The 20,283-nt window shown below is 38.7% G+C and overlaps 1 pseudogene; it reads left to right on the forward strand.

Annotated features, from left to right (window-relative positions):
• The first annotated feature begins 1,826 nt into the window (after positions 1–1,826).
• LOC148721593 (uncharacterized) lies at positions 1,827–8,953 on the forward strand (annotated as a pseudogene).
• The last annotated feature ends 11,330 nt before the right edge of the window (positions 8,954–20,283 follow it).

The raw sequence follows: 20,283 nt of genomic DNA on the forward strand, positions 1-20,283 counted from the left end.
GATAGAATTATTTTTGAACGTTTGTTTCTTAGCTAAACGACGGTTTGGTAGGTTATGTGACGTCAGCGACTTTTCATCAGTTGTCGATCTTTTAAACGACTCTCACTGGTTAATGAATATCTTAAAGTTTGTCTTCTTGAAAGACAAAAGTTTAAACATTTTACATGAACTATTGACGAATGAATAAGTTGTCAATATGTTTGCTTTATTTTAATAGCAGATGATCTTCTCTGTTAATAGTCTTAAAAGTACTATTTAGCAGCTTCTTGAAAATTCTCTCTCCTGGTTACCGGAGTGAAAAGAAATACCCTGACTCTGGCGATTTCCACTGACCCCGCGGGATGAGTATTGTAGCCGTGATTCAACAAAAATAAAGATATACTTTTGAAAAAAAATTGCCTTTTCGATGCAAAAATTCTAATAAAACTTTGCTGCGACCTAAAGGTAAAATTCTCTGACTTTTCACGGACTTTGAAGTGATGTGATGTGCTCATACCAATGATGTACAAAAAATCTTCTAATAACGTGTGCAACAAAAAATCTTGCAAATAGAGCCGGGTGCCTGCGTGCTCCGTAAACCCAATAAGGTACAGGGAGATACCAGGCAGGGCACAATTGAATATGCAAAATGTCAATGAGAAGTATTAAAACCTGTCTCTTTTCTCATCCTTCCAACCAACATCAAATAACGTAAATTGGGTTTAGCAAAAGACTTAGTTACGCCTAATAAATCAGACACATCTAATCAATGACGACAGTGATTTTACTTGTGACATTTAGGTTATTCGAAACCGAAAGGCCGACCATAGTCAGATTGACCCAAAACATGATTCGGGTCTTTGCAAAGTGCGAACCGACGAGTCATTCCAGTTAGCCTAAATAAGACATCGGTTAGCACAAAATGCACTCCAGTTGGTTGGCGTATATTTTTGTTTAGGTAGCTTGCGACCAGCCTTTGTACTGGGACTAGGGATTTCTGGCTCGCATAGCTTGCGAGTCATTTCAGTGATTTGCCGGCAGCTGATGCCAGGGGTGTCTATTAATGAAAAACACAACATGGAGAAGACATCTTACTCATGATACATCGCTACTACATTTTGTGAGGCGTTGTAACACACGTTACTGTATCACTGGCAGCGCCTGTGGGCAATATGAAGCAAATCCTAAGTTCTGATTGGCTACCCGAACAGGCGAGATGGGCCCATAATGGGCCCATCCATCTTGCCCGCTCGGGATCGTTCGCTTTGATCCCGCGCAAGAAGAGAATTGCCAAGTTCGCGATTTTTGGGCAATATCGGCGATGTACTTGCAAAAAGTGGCAGAAGACAGTCAAAGCAAAGAAAACATAAATGACTCTCTGTATAGTGCTGCAACAGTGCTTTTTTCTTCCCACCGGGCTCTTGAAATAAACAAGTAACTTTTTACTCTTGTCAGGCGAAATATTTTTGCTTTTTAAGAAATTCTTTATTAGCCAACTTGTGCGGTCAAGATTGCTAGATATTAACCTCGTTTATTTTTTTTGTTATGTACCCCGACTTCGTTTAGGTCCACAAAAACGCAAAAAAGAACTCGGCTAATATCCAGCCATTTTAACTTTCCGATTGGTCGATAACGCATATTTTTTTGATGTGGTCGTGGTTTTGTAGCAAAGTAGGCCCAAACCACAAAACGAAAACCTTTGCCAAAACACGTAGTTGGGCCGCAAAACATATGATATCGTTCGTTATGCTTTGTTGTATAAACGTGCACAACACGTCCTTACAGGGTTCTTCAAAACGAACACCTATCTACATGATGTATTTAGGCGCCAAAGCGTTCAGGCGAACATGAGGTATTTGTTCTGTATAGTTCAACCCAGCTTTTTCTACAAACCGAAGACCCAATTGATAACGTCTATTTTAACGTTACTCGAAGCGTGGCGTGCGACATCATGTATTTCGCGGCCTGGAAAAGCGTTTTCGTGAACCTCTTCGTTTTGTAGTTTGATCCCAACTTTGTCTGCGGACAGGGACCCTATCCGTGATAACGTTTATTTCAACATCTCATAAAGTGCAGCGCCTGATATTTCCGTTATGGGTCTTAGGTCTTCAGTCTCCGGTTGGTGTTCGGTCTTCAGTTCATAAGTACTCTCAGTGTCACTTCTGATTTTCGCTATTGCATAATTAACAACTGTTCACCGAAGTGGAGGTGGTTAGTGGTGGATATTTACCGAGCCGCGAAGCGGCGAGGTAAATATCCACCGCTAACCACCGACACTGAGGTGAATAGTTGTTTTAGTATATACTAAAACAGTGAGATAATATACACCACCAAAATATTGATCTTAATTCATACGATTCCAACATTTCAACATTTTCCCGCGCGTAACGATCCAACGCGGCTCGGATCGCGGTAAGTGATTTTTTGTTGTAAAAACTGCCGTGTCGTTTTTTCGCTGACAGATAAAATTTCTGAAGACATTTTGTTTAGCTCTGGTGGCGACATTTCTTCAAATGGTGTTGCAAACTCTTTTTGTATTTGAAACCATTCTGTAAAAAATACTATTCAACTTTGATTTTCAAGTAAACAAGTGAGGTTACGCAAGATTAATTTGAATTTGTTAACAAAACCTTTTTCATTGGTTTTTATCGATAAACTCCCGGTTACCATTACCTTTAAACACAGCCAAACCAAATTTAGTCGCTTTCTCTGTGTTTTCAGGGACTGCTTCGTTGTTATTTGAGTGATTTCTTCGCTTGTCACGGATGCAAACCGGCACGTCACTTTTTCTCGAGTTGCTCAGAGGTAAATAGCAAAGGATATTCGGAGTTCGACTAGCCAATCAGAGCGCGCCTTTAACGCTATCCACTGTTTTAGTATATACTAAATAGCGCTATCTACTGCGAGGATCGTGCATCATACGTATCTCATACCGCAGTTCAAAATATATGAACTTCATATATTTCATTGTATCAGATAAGATGTTGGCGGTATCTTTGGCAATGTAAATTTTACCTTAAGTTTTTCCGTGATCTGTCTCAGTTAATGACTACAATTACGCTTACGTTGACTATAAGCCGTAGTTTCTTACTTTTTCAATAACTCCTCTGAACTGACAATGTGACCCTAAGTACTGAAATAGTTTGTGCTTTTGTATGTCCTTTATCGTAGCCATGTATTCGTGTTCTGTCACAGATAATGGCCACATTGATGCTTACTTTCTCTTCAAGAGTAGTTCCTTAATTTTTCTCAATAATTTTTCAGATCTTAGATTATGACCTAAAGTATTGAAATTGTTTGTGTTCTTTTTGATTTCCTCCATAATAGCATTAGAGAACACCATAGATCAGGACTGGCGAAGTTTGATGTCAGTTTACTCGAGGGACTATAGGGCTATGTCAGCTACATATTCAATGAGTCAGCTAAACTTGGCTTACGCAAGCGAGGTACTTAATGTGGTTAAAATAACTGACACTGAGTTTTAATTGGCTTTCAAACATATATTCAGTTATTTTTATTCTCTCGTAAGATTACAGAGAAATGCTGAGTTTTTGTAATAGTCAAGGGATTTTTTTAATCTTGATTTGTGATCTTGTGTTGGGTTTGTTCCTTTTCTGTAGACCTGGTATATTTATACTATTATCAAATGACCTTCGCGGTGTAATGCCCGTTCTTAAAGAAACTAGACGCTAGAAGAGCGTTCACTCGGGCTTCTTTTAAACCTGAAAGCGCGCTATAGAAGGAAGTCTTCCCTGGGAAGACCAAGGCTCATTTGTCACTCACCGTTGACGCGTGCGGGTCAAATTCAAATGCTGGTAGACGAACAAAAGGAGCTAATGAGATATCTATTGTTTTACTTCCACCAGCGGGGAGGCATGAGGTAACGTGCAAACCACCTACTTCGATCTCAAATTTACCGCCACAAATAAAGACAGTTTCCATTGGAGAAAGGAAATACAAATCTCTAAAATTCTTGTATCGTGATGAAAACATAAAACAATTTTGAGGAATGCGCCCGCTGTTCACCGCTTTGGAGTAGCTGTAGCTCAAGCTGACTTGACTCTAATAAGAGCTCTACATCACACGACGGTTGATTGACAAATGGTCCAGTGGGACCTAAGGCTCTTTTTATAGCGCGCCTTCGTGTTTAAAGCCATGGCGTTCGCACTAAACACGAGTGCAATTATATCATAGCTTGTAAATAATGGTAATTGAACTGAGTGGAGTGCAATTTGGGCTAAAATCATACGCGTGATTTCAAAATCGAACGAGCGCGCAGTGCTCGTTCTATTTGAAATCACATGATCTCCGACCAAAATTGTACGACACGAGGTTCAATTACCAATTTATTACATCCATTTTGAAATCGCCCAAATACAGGACTTGGTCTATTCAAATATTTTATTGATGCAGTACTGAGCCGGTTTTTAAATAAAAAGAGGAACCGGAAACGCTTTTACATCTTATTTTATATGCAAAACAGAAAGACTGACATCATGTGTCAAAAACTCAATCAAGCGGAAAATGATGCAATTTAGAGCAAAAAATGGTGCGATTCGTGAATAAATCGCACCCAATTAGAGCCAATCAGATTACAGGGACCACCAGTGATTTTAAAATGGATGTAATAAACTCGTGTAATCAAATTCAATTGCGCGAGCGTGCCTTAATTTCGCCTTGTGCACGCTGGGGAGTTCAGCAAACAAATGCCTCGCGAAGAAATTTTTTTCTTGCGAGTGACTTCGAACAAGCCGATGAAGATCTGCCTACTTTTTCTTTGGGAATGGATTTTTTTAACTCTCTAGAAAGAACTCAGAGAAAGTGAAATAAACAAAATAAACAACGCATTGAAGCGTAGGAGAGGGAATGTCTGCCTTAAACTACCGTGTTGAAAGGTTTATGTGTCAGCTGTGCGTTCATCAAGTCTTGAAGCACTTGGGAAGTTTGGAGAGCACTCAGGAAGCTAGAGTTGCTCTCGCCTGCGCCTCGAGCAACTCTTAGGCATCTTTCGTGCTCTCCGAACTTCCCACGTGCTTCAAGTCTCGGTGAACGCACGCTAACGCATGAACCAATTGTTAATAGTGATTATGTACGAAATACCAAATCGTACTTTACAAGTATTGAACCCAATAAAAACCAGTAACAGAAACAGGATCTTCAACGGAAGAGCTAAGCTTATTTATTATCCAACTACACTTCGTAGAGTACAAATAACGCCATAGACGAGTACAAATATCACGCGGTATATGCACTCTACAGTACCGGTTAAACAGGTTTTCTCGTAGTTACGAAAAAAATGGCGGATAATTTGAGTCATATTTCCGACGACGAAGAGTCAGAATGGCTGGAAAATATACATCCAAGTTTATGAGATGAATCGAACGTAGAAAAATAGCTACACGACCTGGAAATTTCTTCATTTATTGAAGAAAATAGAAACAGCAACACGACAACGCGCCAATTCCGTTCAGCTTCGCATACTTCTGTCAAGCATCCCCCGTAAACTAATGAATATCCATGAAGTTCGCCCGCACTGAAATAACAGTTTGGCGTGTTGGATAATAAATAACTTATTAGTCGTTTTGTTGTGTAGTATCGCAGAGTAGTTTTACTCGTTATTTGTATTTTGACTCGCCCTTCGGGCTTGTCAAAATACGGTACAACTCGTAAAAATACTCAGCGATACCACACAACAAAACGTCTAATAAGATAAATATAAATTATTTAACCTTACTATTTAAGTTGCTTCTGTCAGTATCCTGTTGTTGGCGCCACCTTCGAAGTTGTGTTCAAGAACATTCTTGATTTTTTCAGCGAGTGAGGTGTTCGTCTGAGGATCATAGTTTGTTGTTAAATCGTCCGTCACAGTTTAAGCCAGTATTTTCGTAGTTTGAACCCACACATATGGTTCATTTGTTATCTCGTGAGAACTAGTATGAACTTTCCACTGTTGGTTAGCTTTCAAGCAATGAAGTTCGTGGAACGGCCTATTCCGAAAACACTCGACGTCATTTAGCGTGGGCCTACCACGAACAGCCCGTGCGTTTACATGTGGGATGAGCTTATAACACAGGAATCTTTGCAAAGCGGTCTTCACAAAACACAGCAATCTGCGAATTACCGTTGTTTACTAAGAGCGAGCCCACGAGAACACAAGTTGTTTCACTCTCATCCCAGTTTCCGTGGTTTACGCAAGGAACGCACGGGACCATGAGCCCCGTTTTGGCGACCAAAACGGCTTGCATTTTCAGACTTGGGCTTTCCGACGGAAGCCCGAGTAATAAAAAATGATTTACAAACAAACCTCTTCATAAGTGTCGTGTGCGGCTGAGCGAGCAGGGGCATTAAAAGCTGCACGGCCAAGGATACGGGCCCGCGAGAAGAAAGAAGAACTACATCAACATCTGTAGCAGGCATTTGGACTCTAGATTTCTAGATTTCCATTGAGGAAATAATACGTTGGAATTAATCTTAATGGCCATGGTTTACAACTTCGTGTGTAAAATTTGCTGAAATTTTTTAGACTTTAATTTTTGCCAAAGAAAAACAAAAGGGGCTTGACTTAACATTGTTGGTATGGTACAAAATTTATCGTTTATACTGTCTGGTTTCCTTTGACTTTCAATGATTCAAGAATAATTCCAAACACTGAGACTCAGAATTCTTTTCTTTTCCAAATTGTAAAGGTAGGTTTTCGGTTTGTCAGTTTTGAGACCAAAAAATGCAAAGACGCTTTTATTCGCATCAATATTTTGTAGTAAAATATTAATGATTCTTTCCTTAATCTTCTAGTACTCCAATCGCTTAGTATCGTGAAAGAATTACGAGAAGGAATGGATGTATACAAATTGAAAACACTCCTTACTTTTCACATCAGAGAAGGTGCATGGCAGATGGTGCTGCTGTTTACGGATGAACACCCTTCAGATAAACTACCAGAGGAGTGGTTTGATGAAATGTTGGATGTATACTTGGAGTTGTACGCAGACGAGGACGAGGACGAGGAGGTTTTTAGTTCATCGTTATACAGTTTGAAGTCAGGCACATTGAAAGCATGGCCAAGAGAGCACGACCCTGATTGGGTAACATTGTGTAAAGCAATCACGAACAAAGACTGGAAAGTAACCAGATTAATCCTTTTGGGAGTCGGATATCTGATGAAGGTTTGAAGAACTTAAGAACAGCTCTTATCCAGGGTGAACTTTACAGCTTGACCCTGTATTACAATGGTCTACAAAGAGGATTAAAACACCTGTGTGAGGCGATGATCAGTAGGGACTGCGATTTAATCAGGTTAAGCGTCATTCGCAATAGGTTAGGAGACAAAGAAATGATGCACTTATTTAACGCGCTAACCAGTGCGAATATTGCCAGCTGACCAGTTTAAACGTCAGTGACTGTGAGTTAGGAGACAAATGAGTAATGTACTTCTGTAACGCGCTGACCAGTGTGAATTGCAAACTGATCAGTTTGAATGTTGAAAGAGTGTGTTGGGAGATAAAGGAATAATGCACTTGTGTAACGCGCTGACCAGTGTGAATTGCAAGCTGACCAGTTTGAACGTCAGTGACAGTTTGTTAAGATGCGAAGGAATGATGCACTTGTGTAACGCACTGACTAGTGTGTATTGCAAGTTAACCAGTTAGAATGTCAGTGACAGTGCGTTAGGAGAGAAAGAAATAATGCACTTGTGTAACGCGCTGACCAGTGTGAATTGCAAGCTGACCAGTTTGAACGTCAGTCACAGTTGGTTAAGAGGCGATGGAATGATGCACTTGTGTAACGCGCAGACCAGTGTGCATTGCAAGTTAACCAGTTTGAATGTCAGTGACAGTGCGTTAGGAGAGAAAGAAATAATGCACTTGTGTAACGCGCTGACCAGTGTGCATTGCAAGTTAACCAGTTTGAATGTCAGTGACAGTGCGTTAGGAGAGAAAGAAATAATGCACTTGTGTAACGCGCTGACCAGTGTGCATTGCAAGTTAACCAGTTTGAATGTCAGTGACAGTGCGTTAGGAGAGAAAGAAATAATGCACTTGTGTAACTCGCTGACCAGTGTTAACTGCGATATAACCAGCTTACCAGATGACGGACTGTTGCAGTTGTGTAACATACTCGCCAGTGTTAAAGGCAAGTTAACCAGTTTGAACGCCAGTGAGAATTGCTTTGGAAGTGAAGGATTAAAACACTTGTGTGACGCACTGATCAGCACTAACTGCACTTTAACCAGCTTAAAAAGTTAGTAGAAAGGATAATGCCCTTAGCTAGAACTTTAACTAACGAGAACTGTGCATCAACGAGCCTAGACATCAGTGAAATAGGAGATGAAGGAATAAACTACTTGTGCAAAGCCTTAACTGATACCAAATGCAAACTAAAGAGCTTAAACCTCGAAGGAGATTGGATGGTAACAGACGCGGGCAAACAGTGTTTGTCTGAAGCAATAGCTGGCACTGACTGGGAAGTTAGAGGAGACCTGATACTTTCCCGTTCCACTGAGTCAGAGACATAAAGCTCGGATAGGCTCCTCTTGTTACTTATCGCCTTTTGTGTAATACGATATTTTGTAATTTTTATAGCAGATGATATTTTTTGATAGTAGTCTTGAAAAGTACTATGTAGGTGTTAAATTGAAAATGCTCCTCTTCTTGGTTACCTTGTTTATTCCCTGAGACCACTTTAAGCATTGTAAATACTATTTTAATATGTTTCAAAACGCAGAGCTCGTACTCTAACATATTTTTTTCTCAGCTGGTGATTTTTTAAAGAGCAGAGTTCGGCAGTACTCTTCAATATACTTTTGGTACGAAATTATTGTATGAGCAACATAGTTGTTTTGAGAGTGTAATCTCTTTTCCAGTCTAGTGGAATAGACCAAAATTTAATGAGGATGTAATCTTAATGATAAAATCAAAAGTTGTTGTTTTAGAATTCACAACTATACAAAAAAACATTTTATGTATATATTTTATTTTTATAGTTATAGAGGTAAAAGTTAATTAGGACCTTGTACTTTACACAAGTTTGAAACGATTTGATTGCTTTATACTCTTAATATTTTAGATGATATTTAACTATTCGATGATGATGTTTCCATACTTGTCTGGAATGTAAAGGACCGCACTAAACCCCTAACTAGTACGACCAAAGACGTTGAATAGATACAAGGACTACAGTTGCATGTAATAAACATTGTTTTATTTTTTCGATCGTAGTTTTTACTGGCTTTGTCAATAGAGCTTGAATGAAGGAAACATGGGCTAGAAAACACGTATCCGTTTGATTGGGAGATAAAGGTTTTCTTTTCTCGTTTGTGTTTCGTCCAGAATAGCTAGAAGTAGTAATCCTTCCACCCTGATCTAAATTGCTTGCTATAGAGCGTGGTTCAGGGCTGGTTCATATTGATCAGCCAGAACTCGCCGACAGGAGAATCAAACGCTTAGGTCAAAAGTATATTAACATAAAGCTCTCACATCTACCTAGGTTCAGTTGAGATTCTAATGAGCAATCTTATGCAAAGTTTTCTTTTCTATTCACCTCCATCGCCACGGATTTTGCCGACATGGGTAAAGGCCTTGCATGAGCTACATAACTTTCTTTCAAATCTTCCAAGCTACCAAGGAAACAGTAAACACACTTCAAAACTGAAAAGAGAAATGTATTTTTTATTGTTACGTTACTTGTTTACTTGTTCTTCCTTTCAACTAGACCTCCGTCTGTACCTCGACGGAGCCTACAATTCACAGCAAACGAAGGTTATTATCAGCTAGAAAAGTAAAGAGAAAATCAAACGCTTATGTCAAGCATAAAGAACCTCGACACTCGGCTTTTCGTTAAAGCTTATTCAGTCTGGCCATCACCTCTGAATTTTCAAACCCCTCCTTCTCAAAAAGAAAAGGGAAATGTCACTGAAAGGTTAAAGTTCTTTAGAGGGATAATACATATTTGGTGTGTGTATTTATAACAATGCTTGATTATAAGCTTGAATCAGAGATGGTATAATTGTTGTCCAGTTAATCACTTATGCTTTACCTGGTAACTATGGTTTTACAAATTGAGTCCTTTAAAAGATCGTAGTAGTGATAACGTGTAATAAGCTGAGACGTTAAAGAAAATCGAGCCCATACTTGGACTGTTCCGCTTCATAAACACTTCTTTTTTTATCGCCAAGAGGCAATTCAAGATCTCTTTCATTTTACATGATAATATCTTCCCCTTTCGAACCCACTTTAATGTCCTCAGGGATGCAATTTCAATGAATGAATAGGAGAGGCAACAATTATAAATATATTCGATTTTGAGTTTCGATCGATTTTTAATTCATTTTTTTACTGACTTTCCACGACCTTCTCTTATTTGGGCTGTCTTTTTATCCGACCGGATCGTGCGTTACATGCAAAAGTCTTTTGTGGAAGATTGTTAACACGTTAAAAGTAGATTCCTTTCGCTGCTACGCAAGTTTTTTCCCCGTTTTTTCTTGTTTTCCTTCTTCCACTGAAACCAAAACACGAAATTCTAACTTTTTGTTCAAACAGTACTTGGCCAAACAGAAAAACTTTGTGAAGGCGTTATTTCTCATATTCTTTTAGCCGTTCTTTCCATAACTGTGAAAATGATATTAAGCTGGTACGTGTTAAATTATTCTCCACTAAGGGAACCAAAAGCCTCAAATTGAGAAAGACGGTGATAAAGGTCTTTATTACTGACCAGTTGTTCGAATTACCATTAATATAATTTTAAATCACAATGCTAGTTACATTTCAATCAAAGATTTAGCTCTTGCTCTTTGTCTTGATCAATACTCACTGAAACAAATGTCTTCTCAGCCGAAAAGTAGATTTTTCTTCTGCGGGTCCATGTCAAAAGTTTTGAAATACAGGTGTGGAAACTACTTACCTAAGATAGAAGGGTGTTTGGTACCTAGTAGTGGTGTTGCCGATATAAGATCACCACAGTGCGGCCAAATGGGCTACGAAGTTTAGAATAACGAGATTTCGGGGGAAAACAGAACGTTTGCGCAAATATCTCTTTTGTTCTAGCTTTTGTCAATGGAAATGAAATATCCTGTTTGGGAGGATTATATAGTGACGAACCTGGGCTGACGGTGATAGACACATGCCTTACGAATCAGTCAACTGGGTATAGAACTCAAGATGAGTCATCAGCTACTTCTTCTGATCCTCGGTACTTCAGTGGCTTGGGCAGAAATGCAAATGAACTTTCCAGGACCCCAGGTAAGCTCAGCTCTTTTATTGTTTCCCTTTATTATTACTTCAGTAATCCGGGGGGGGGATGCAGAACATTCACAAACTGAAAATTCAAATAGTGAGACTTAAAACAAAGACGTCATTTTTAACTTCCTTTACTTTTCTAAGATCCAAACGTTTACAAGTCTTTTTGACAAAAGGCGTCCTCTTGTCTCAAGAAAATACCACGAATGAAAATTTAACGAATTGAAGCTTTCCTATAAACTTTCTCACAGGATCCATGCCATGCAGATTATGATAAATGCGTCAGGAAGGCAGCAAAAAAGCCATGTGGAAAGGTTTCCTGTGAGATCAGCGCTATGAAGTGCGCCAGGAAAAAGTTGTCTGCACCACCATCTAAAGTGAGTAATGAGTAGGGCATAAGATAGAAGACACCACATTTCCTCGAATAAGCGCGCATGCTCTAATAAGCGCCCTCCCTCGCATAAGCACCCTCGCAAGGTTTTTTTTTATTTAAGGGTTGTCGCGTTATTTGCTCCCCATCAGTTGTCGATCAAACAGTGTGCTCTAGACTCAGTGTGGCAGACAAAACGTCCATGTTGTTGGACGGATGATTTGTTTCAGCTGATTATTTTATCAAGAGCAGAGTTATAATGCAGTTATAATGGTATTATAATGGTATTACAGCAACTCAGCCACAGGAAGAGGCTAATTTGCATAATATTCATTTTCATTCTGTCTTTTGCAAAGAAAGTTCTGGTGCTCCTTCTATTTTGTTGCATGACATTCAGAATGACCAATGTCCTAATCAATATACAGACTCTGTGTCATGTACCACAAATGAAGTTCAATATTGCAAAAAATTCATGGCAGTAAGTCCTCTGGGGTAGACAAAATCCCAGCCCGCCTGTTGAAGGAGACGGAATTTATGTCTGCAGTACCATTCAGTGTATGCTCTATAATTTGTCTTTTGAGATGAGTGAAGTTCCTAAATTATGGAAACATGCAAATATTACTCCCATTCACAAGGACGGAGACCGAGAGCCGGTAGAGCATTACAGAGGTATCTCACTATTATCCATCACAGGAAAGTGTCAAGAAAGATTGGTGTATGATACAATTTATGAACAAGTTATTGACTTTATCCATTGTTCTCATCATGGATTCCTGAGGGGTGGATCCCGTGCAACACAGCTTCTTTTGGTACATCATGACTGGTGTAAAGCCCTGGATAACCGTGGTCAAGTCGATGTGGTATTTATTGATTTTGCTAAAGGCTTCGGCCTTGTGAATCATAATAATTATTCTTCTGACTAAATTATTTAAGTATGGAGTCTTGGGCGTCTTCTGGAATGGTGTAAAGACTATCTCACTGACCGTAAGCAGAGAGTTGTTGTAAAAGGGAAATTATTTGACTGGCCAATAATTACCTCTGGAGTACCTCACGTTTTTGGGATCTTTATTCTTTATTATATATATCAATGATCTACCAGGATTTATTAGTAAAGGTAGCTCAATCGCTTTATATGCAGATGATAGTAAACTATATAGGATTATCATTTCTTCAGATGACATGACGTCATTTCAGTGTGACTTGGATAAGATTGCTGATTGGTGTAAGGATAATAAAATGAAAATAAACACAAAGAAATGTAAGATCATGAGAATTACTATGAAAAAGAGTCCTTTAGTTAGGGTCTATTACATAAACGGTCCGAGTTTAGAAAGTGTGCATATACATAAGGATTTAGGTCTTCTTACCAGCTCTGATTTTTCATGGAACGCACATGTAGATTCTGTATGTGCTAAGGCTAATAAGATTCTTGGTTTGGTGAAAAGAACATGTAGGGATTTAAAAGATATTACCAAATTGAGAGCGTAGAGGCGCGGTGGCCTCATGGTTAGTGCGCTCGACTCCGGATCGAGTGGTCCGGGTTCGAGCCCCGGCCGGGGACATAGTGTTGTGTTCTTAGGCAAGACACCTTACTCTCACAGTGCCTCTCTTCACCCAGGTGTATAAATGGGTACCGGTCCATTGTAGTGTGGATTATAATTTAAGGAAAAATGATTCTCTTGACCTGGTCTGCATGTATAGTAGAACCGAAGTATTTTAAAATATAGCTTTTTTATCCGTATCATTAATGAATGGAATAGTCTTCCTAATAATTTAAAGGATTCTGTCAGTATTTCTAGCCTTAAATATAAGTTCACTTCATTTTTTGGTAATACTTAGAATTTCAGATTTAATTCAAAATAATATATTTATATTAAATTTTATACTCTGATAATTGTTTCCTAATTTTATTCATATATTTTGTTAGCTTACTGGGGAGCATCCCTCGTATGGTGTCTAGGACGCTTTTGGATGCTGGCTCTCCATCATCATTGTTATCATTATTCATTATTTATTTATTTACTATTATTATTTATTTATTTAGTAATTTGGATTTGGAGAAACTGTAATAAGAAAATAATAAATACTCCACATTACTTATGATAGGAAATTATTTTACGGGTAACGTTTTTTTTAGAGTATAATCAATTTTCAGTTTGATGAGATAGGTCAGAATGTAATTTGTATATAATCTAATTGATAAAATTGAAAAGTTGTCGTTTGAGAATTGACAACTCTAACCAAAAAAGACATTTTACATATGTATAAATTTTTTTAGTTTCGAACCAAAAGTTTTTAAAGTAGAGATTATTTAGTACTTTGTACATAAAACGTCCCTTTATACTTTGAGTAGTTTAGATGGTATTAATTAAGGTACAATGTTTACAGCTTCTCTTAAATGTGAAGGACCACAATGAACTGCTCAGTATTTTAACTAAGGACTGTGAATGTGTACAAGATCTGTGGCTAAAAGTAATAAACAATCGCAAAAAGTTAATTTTTTGGAGTTTTTAGTCTAGTTTTAAGCAAAAGAAGATAATCTCTTGCTTTAAATAAATCTGTCAATAGAAAAGGAAACATGGCCTAGAACACCCACATCCACTTGCATCCGAAAAACGAATGGTTCATTTTTCGGTTTAGAGTTCGAGTAGAATAATTAGAAGTAAGAAGCGCGAAAGGGGGAGGGGGGTAGGGGGTTACTTGTTTCAATTTTTCCAAGGTATGTGCCGCTTGCCTCTCTGAACCCTTTCCCCAAATTAGTCAATTCTCTGATCACTAGTAGACCCCATCTTAGTCACTTTTAGGCAAATTTAATTTTCGCGATTTCAACTTAGTCAACTTAGTGACTTTTGGTAACAACTTTCTAACCGCATATCTTCCTATTTTTTTCAATTCCTAATTGTTTTTCTTTCCCCTTAAATCCCGAAAATGTGCCACGCCATTCTAGGAACTCTGTTGAAAATGCAACCTCCATACAGTCATTCCAGTCGTGAAAAATGCGACTCCATCCAGCGGGATATCACCATTTGCAAAATACAAGGACCCCCCCCCCCCCCCTCGCCATCAAAAGCGCAATTCTTAGTTTGCTCTAGAGCCTGGTTTAGGGCTCTTCGTTAGAAAAAGTATTTTTTCGTTTTTCTCACTAACTGATAATTAATTCATACTGTGGAATCTCCACATTCCAAGCCCTCTTGGTAAAAGTAAATTGATATAGATAATTTATCGGCTTTTATACAAAATCAGTGGAATAGAATGTAAATACTGTGATGATCACTTAAGCCGCTAAACAAGATTTGTTCCAATTTTTCTCATGCTTCAGGTAAATTTTACGTGCTCCGTGATCAGTGTTGAGCAATTCCCTGGTGACGTCGCCAGTAATTATAAATGACCCCTAAAGATCACCGAAAACATTCTCTTGATTCCCAAACGACCCACTTCTATTCGATTTGTACTATCGATAGGCTGGCAAAGGTAACTCGTCTTTGTATGCTATAGAGTTATGTGCCACCTTAAAGGATTAGGTTTCTTGAAACAATTTTGGACACATTTTCCTTTCTCCAAAGTTCAATCCATTTGTACAACACTTCTTAAATTTTTACTGAAGGTGTGTAAGTCATTAAGAAACCAGTCGTCATTTATCGCCTGGGGGCGGTGGAGGGGTTTGGAGGGAACACATCATTTTCAGGGAAACGGATGGGGATCATTCGTCGCAAACAGAGTTTAAAGGGGGATTACAGAAAATTGGCTTCCAGTGAGAGGAGGGGGTGTTCATCACTATACTACAGAGCCTTTAAGGGCATCACGTAAATTTTACATGACTCAACTAAAATCTCCACCCCCCTGGGGATGAATAGTGACCGGTCCCTCGGATTCGTGTAGATTGATAATTATTCAACCTGTCTGAGACTCAAAGCTTCAATAAAGGCAAGAGTCTTACATATCGGAGAGCCTCAGTTTACCAGCGACTCCGCCCTGGTTGATTTTGATGCTGATCACAATTAACAAATTGTAGATCATTCATCAACTGCTACAAATTTGTTCGGATTTAAAATGAATGCTTCAAAATCAGGATTTCTGTAAAACTCACGAGGTCTAACGTCTATTGCCAGGGTCCTCCTTTCATCTGACATATTGAATAGAGACCACTGAAAACCACTGAGTCTTTTGATACTTGACACTAATCTCAAAGTTGCTAGTGGAATCAATTCAGCGGCAAAAACCCTCAGTTCATCGCAGATACGACTCTAATCTCGTCAAGATTTCAGAGTAGCTTCTAAGATCAAATTGGATAATACTTGGTTGTTCTTGAGCCCATCTCTGGTCTATTAATACAAACAATGATGTGATATGGCACAGGGGGCATCTCAGAAAAGCCGCTAAGAAGCTAAGGATACAAAGTCGGCAACACTGAGTGGCAAATATCACAAATAAGTTAATGGGAAGAGAACATAGCATATGTAGTAGTGCTCAAATGAGCAGAATCTATTGTCACAAGATGAGTTGTACACGTATGCCTGATAAGCCTTAAAAGCCGTCCTTTATGGAAAGTTGCGCTAAGGAAAAGATGTACTTAGACTACGTAAGCCGGCTTTATCTAAAGTATGCTGGCGTATATTTCATGATTGCACTTGAGGATGAGATATCATGCATTAAAGTAAATGATGCTTATTGATGCTGCATTGTGTTAAAAGTCATTCACAGGGAACTTGGTGAAGAATAAGAAGAATACAAGGTGACTCTCTAAAGTCAAGCTAGAAAACAAGTAAGGCTAGATCTTCTTTTCTGAATCAGGGTCAGGATTTGAAGTTGCAAGCAGAACATCACCAGTGAGAATCTCGATGAGTAACTCCCCCTCTGGAAGGGGATAAGAACCTCTAAAACCTTCTAGGAATCTATTCAGTAAGAATCTCAGAGATTGTCAGGGAGAGAAGTGAGTTCGATGTGTCACTTGAGTTCGATGTATCACAGTGTCATGAGCGGCCGGATACATGACATTGTCTCAAGCCGCTGCACAACTATTCCGCTAGGGGCTTCCGCAACATAGAGCGATAGAACCCCCCCCCCCCCGATAGACAGAGCTGAATAATGAAATGCTACGTCAGCAGGTATGCGGTCAACAACGCGGGCTCAAATGTCCTAGATCTAAAATCTAGCGAAATTAGCGGAAAATGTGGCGAGGTCTCCAACAGAAGACGTCCATCACACAAATCTCAAGTCCTTAAAGTCTAGTGAGTTGTGGATGTCAAATCCTCAACTGGTTTGAGAAAACATGGTTGCCAGAAGCCAAGGTACAGTTAAAACTATAGAAAAAAAGTAAAATAATTATAACAAAGGAAAACTGACAATGTAATCAACACTTATTATTTATTACTTCTGGTGGTTCAAAAAGGGTTATTAAAAATGATGTAAAAAAACCTTATTTTCTTTTAGAATCTGTTTTTATTGCAAACTACACAATTGCGGTTCTTGGTTGTTATATGCATACACTCAGAAATACTTTATTCAGCCCCAATGGGCTTTTAATTACAAAAAAGATTGAGAACTGATGTTTTAAGAAAGTAAACTGATGGGGAAACATGTGTGACATTTTAACAAATTACCTTTTTTAAGGAATGGGTAAAAATTAGTACACTTAGCTTCTTTCTTATGAGATGTCAGAATTTAGGTGTTGTCGAAGCACACATAAAATTGTCAGAAAATGAAGGTAAAGGCAATTTTTAGGTTTAGTTTCATATGATGAGACTTCTGATCAATTCTAATATTAATTCTGTTTCTGTGATTCCATGCCTTTCGTGTACATTGTTGACACTGTACCTGAAACAAGATCTTCTATGGCGTTTTAATATGAATTATATTCTTAGTTGATTGTTAGTTGGAAAAATACTTAACAATCTAATTTCTCTCCAAAAACATAAACTTTTCATTGCCTTTTAAGCCAATGCAACATGGCAATTCAAAACTAAATTTTGGATAGCTGTGTTCAGTTCATTTTAAAATTTGAATCAGTCTCGGGTACCTTAATTTGTTGTTAAATACCAATGTCCACTATAGTTCCTTGCTATATTTTTCCAATCCCAAAATTCACCTTTACTCTTTACAAGGACGTCAGAGGCTACCAATTGATTGGTTAGAGTGCTTCATGATATTTTTCGCAGCCCTTGAAATTGCGATTTCTTAGAATGTCATTTTGAAGCAGTATGGGGCCGCGTTCCATATTTCAAACGACGTTTAAACGACTGTATTTCTCTCACTTAAAAACGTGAGTCACCGAATTCCGTAGAGAGGAAAAATGTAGAAAATAAATCACTTACCGTCACTTCTCCGACGCAATACTAGTAATAGCTACTAGTTGTAAAGCGATCTCTGATTTCCCACAACCGTCGCCATTTTTACTTTACTTTTTCCGAAGTTCGAACGGAGTCGCATCGGAATATGGCGCGTTTTTAGTGTCAAAATTCAAAACCTCGTGTCAGACTTGCTATTTTTCTATTCAAACTTCTTGTTTGACAATTCGGATACGCTATTGGTTTACTGAAACATCCATTGTTTCAATTCAAAGCAATATTTCTTCGATTCAGTCATTCTGTTTTTCTATTCAAACCTGCAATCCTTTGTTTTAAAAATGTTTTTCTACTACCCAAACATTCAGTCCTCTAATTCAAACATGCTATTGAGCATTTCAAATTTTCAATCTTGCAATTCAAAATAGTCAGTTTCGCAAGTAAAAATGCTATCCTTCTATTCCAAGATGCAATTCTTTACCGCAAACCTGCTACTCGTCAATTCAAATACACTATTCGCCAGTTCAAACAGGCTTTTTGTCGACAGAAACACGCAATCCTTCATTTTGAAACAATCGTTCCGCAATTCAAACACTCTACTCTTCAATTCAAACCGGCAATTCTTCCATTCCAACGCCTAGTCTCTTAGGTCAGATCTGCTGTTCGACTATAGAGACATCCAGTTGTTTAATTGGGAAACCTATTCATCACTTCAAATATTCCAACTCCTTTTCCAAACATTCAATTATTCAATGCGAAGATGATACTCGTCTTTTTTAATATGCAATCCTTCAATTCAAACATTCAAACCTTCAACGCAAACACGCTGTCCTTCGTCGTCACCTGGAAACTAGCCCGGCCACGCATGCGTATTGGGAAGAGAGGTGAAGAAAAAGAATACGACCCTTATAGCAGGAAGGGTGGAACGATGGAACGGTAGATTGGCGGAAAATGATACCAACTCCTAAAACATGGAGCGGCGGAAAATGGCCCCAAATCCTAAAACACGGAACGGATGTCAGAGCATGTCGCGCGAATTTTGTACATAGACACTCAAGCGCTTGGCTCATTCATCCCTTGGACGATAACGCGCGTGACCAAAATTAAGTGTTATCAATTTTTTTTCTTTTGCTGAGTGGTAGGAATAATAATGGACTCTTATACAAGAAAGATAGCTGCGTTTTCGCGTTGTAAATCTGTCTGGTTACCTTTTTTTATGCTAAATTTGCCATGAGTTTTAGTCGCGACATAAGAGTCGCAAAGCATGTGAAAACTAACTTGACATACCACGTTACAATAAACGATGGTAACATACGTTTGCTGGTGACGTCTGCGTTGATTTAATGAAAAAAAAATATCTCAAACGCTTGTAGATGTGAGAACATTACAGGCACGTTTTCAGGCGCCTCAAATTATAACAACGTTCAGCCCCAGCTCCAAACTTTGACTAGCGTGGGAGCAAGCGCTCGTTACGAGCCCTTCAATACTAGCGTTTCTTCATCCGCGAATAAGTTTTGGGCCTTGAGTAACACTACATGAAGAGAGGTTTGCAGGGATTCACGCCCGTGAGAATTTCACATGGCGTGAAAAGACAAAAGAAATTTAGCAGAACAAAGCCGTTAAGAAGAATTTGAAGAATTTCTTCGCGACTAGGTGTCCAAAACACCACCATCCTACCATTAAATTTACGGCTTACATATCAGCGGAAGAAATATATTTTGTGGTCAAAAAAGAGGCTATTTCATTAATTCGTCTAGTTTCCTGTCTTTTAAAGTGCAATAATGCTGGTTGGAGACCAGTATACTGGCAGGCTTGATATCACTGTGGACGATCCCAAGGTCATGCAAATGTGCAAGTCGCCGTTTCGAGGGCGATCTTTTCTTGAAATGGAAGTGTCTATGTACAAAATTCGCGCAACATGCCCTGACATCCGTTCCGTGTTTTAGAATTTGGGGCCATTTTCCACCGCTCCATGTTTTAGGAGTTGGGATCATTTTCCGCCAATCTACCGTTCCCTCGTTCCACCGTTCATGCGTGGCCGGGCTAGTTTCCAGGTGACGACGAAGGACAGCGCGTTTGTGTTGAAGGTTTGAATGTTTGAATTGAAGGATTGCGTATTGGAAATGACGAGTATCATGTTCGCATTGAATAATTAAATGTTTGGAAAAGGAATTCGAATATTTGAAGTGATGACTGAGGGTTACCAAATTAAACAACTGGATGTCTCCATAGTCGAGATGACTGGAACGCTCTCCCAGACGGCATTAGGAACATTTCCGATTTTTCAGTTTTTAGACGTCTTGTTAAAAATATGTAGTCTCTTCTATTGATTATGCCCTTTTATCCTTTTCTTGATAACCATATTATATTTTCTGTTATCCTTACGTTAGATTTATGCAGGGCCTCACTGAAAACCACACTT

Source organism: Stylophora pistillata, chromosome 10 (assembly GCF_964205215.1).
Source record: "Stylophora pistillata chromosome 10, jaStyPist1.2, whole genome shotgun sequence".
Lineage (NCBI taxonomy): Eukaryota > Metazoa > Cnidaria > Anthozoa > Scleractinia > Pocilloporidae > Stylophora > Stylophora pistillata.